Source organism: Lactuca virosa, chromosome 3 (genome assembly GCF_052849685.1).
Source record: "Lactuca virosa cultivar CGN04683 chromosome 3, Lactuca_virosa_CGN04683_v6, whole genome shotgun sequence".
NCBI lineage: Eukaryota > Viridiplantae > Streptophyta > Magnoliopsida > Asterales > Asteraceae > Lactuca > Lactuca virosa.
Window position 1 is genome coordinate 408,073,306 of NC_136428.1, and position 2,397 is coordinate 408,075,702.

General features: G+C 32.0%; 1 pseudogene; it reads left to right on the forward strand.

The window, feature by feature from the left end:
• Positions 1-849: 849 nt before the first annotated feature.
• On the forward strand, positions 850-1,825 carry LOC145165020 (DEAD-box ATP-dependent RNA helicase 15-like; annotated as a pseudogene).
• The last annotated feature ends 572 nt before the right edge of the window (positions 1,826-2,397 follow it).

Genomic DNA, 2,397 nt, shown 5'->3' on the forward strand with positions numbered 1-2,397 from the left:
AATCGGTCTATTCTATCTTTCTTAATTCTTAATTTCAGTCCTCAAAATCTAGAAAGTAGTAACTACATTCCACAAAATCAGGCCAGAATTTTGTAAAATCTTATCAGCCCTCAATTTCTTTTTACCTCCGCCTTGATTTTTCCTTAAGGCGTCTCTTCCTTTCTCTCAATATTCAACATCTGGTAAACCCTAAATCTCTGAATCACTCTTATATTCCCTTCAAATATGTCGCTTCTCTTTGTAATATAGAAACGAAAAAGAAGAAACTAATCACCGCAACACCTCTATCTCACTCAAACAGAACCTAACCGCCACCATACCATTTCTTGGGTTTGCACCACCATTCTCTTTGTTTTTCTTCTATTCTTCTTCTTTGGTTTATAAAAGCAATCATGCTAGTGCATATTTTATTAGGCTTAAGGCTTTACTGTTTTTATGATACACGTGCAACCATGTTTATGAAAATCATTAAATATACTTTCAAGATGTCATAATTAGTGAATACGGGAAGCCAAGATGAATCTCAACTGGATATGGATAAGAAAGATCAAGACCACGACTTGACATTTTACCAATTGTTTGAAGCATCCTTATTTTTGTTGATCTTATCAAGCAACCGCACTTCTTGAAATTCACCATTCATCTGCACAAAGATTTAATAAGTCAGATAAGTCCATGGAGACAGGTATCTTACATTGTAATTTTTCATCCAATTCCATTCTTGTTCCATTTTATCAGAAAAACATACAATATTTTATGATTCCAAAGGAACTAACCATTCCATTCCTTCATCAATTCCATCATACCAAATACCACCTAAAGTCTTTTTCAAACAGTTATACATTGTAACACTACATCAAGTTGAGCGAGCTGGAGAAGAATCTTAAGCTGAATGACATGCTCAATGCATTAGATTTCAATCAAGTTGTCATATTTGTCAAAACTCAAAAGTGTAAGTCGTGCAACTGAGCTCACAAGTTGCTAGTGGAATGTTACTATCCATCAAACTGCATCCACTCTGGCATGTTCCGGGACAAAAGTAGCTTTCTATTACCACTTCATTTTTCTCATTACAACTTTCCACTTTGAAATAAGAACTAAATTATAGCAATGAAGGGTAAGTTTGTAAAAAAAACTAACTTTTAATTATTAAGTTGTTCTTTCTTTATCAAATAAAAAAGAATCATCCTTGGCCAAAAATTTAAAGGTTGACACGCTACAAGGGTTTCAAGGAAGAGCACAAGAGAATCTTGGTGCCAAAAAATTTAGTTGGTAGGGGTATTGATATTGAACGTATAAACATTATTATAAACTATGATATGTCAGATTCTGCTGACACTTACCTCCATCGTGTAAGTTCTCTCTTCATTCATTTTCATCTCCGTTTTTTTTATCTTTATAAAAAACTCGAGGGAAGGGTATTTTGGTCATTTTACTGGTTGGTAGAGCTGGAAGGTTTGGAACCAAAGGCCTTGCCATCACATTCGTGTCATCTGCAACCTACTCTAATGTTCTTAACCAGGTCTATATCCACCTCTATAACTAAAATCATTAACAACAATAATTTTAATAATATTAATAATAACGACAATCATTAATTGCTTATTTGTTCTTGATTATGGTGGTTTTGGGTTTACAAGAGATTTGAGGTCGATATCAAAGAGCTTCCTGAGTACATCAATACTTCAAGATATAGTAAGATCCTCTTTCTTTTATTTTATTCTTTGATGTTTAGTTAATTTGTAAAATGTCAGGAATATAATCAGGAAGACATCATGTTTCTAAATTTATCTATTAACAATTATGTTTTTGCATTGAAGAATGAGTGTTGTTGCTTATCTTGCAAGTTACCTGTCTTGTGCAAGTTCCTGTTTGCTTCGTACATCACAATCATAGGGTTTATTAGGTTACTCTAAATTTTTGTTTTGACAGGATTGCTTAAAGTATATGTTTACATTCCTCTTTCTTTTTATCTATTCAATTTGAGATTTGTATGTTGTAGAAGGAAGATTTTACAAGATATGATACCCTTGGATTGGAGTTGTGAATAGATATGAAGTTGGTATTGACAAAGCTACACAACTGAAAATTACTGTATTTTTGTTGTTATACTAGGTCAAATTTTTAAATACAATACTGTAATATGATAAAAGTAGAATGTTGTAGTAAACAAAATGCAAGGGATACCAACATCCTTTCATTTATTCATATGTTATGGCATCGTAATTTTTTTTTCATATTTTAACATTGTACTTTTCTAGTTTTTCTTATTTAGGCATTCTACCTTCAAACATTTATCCAACTATAGAATTGTACTTTTAAATAATGTGTACTTTTTTGTATTTAACTTTTTTCCCTAAATAGTCGATGTTTACCAATTGCAGGATACTACCTGCT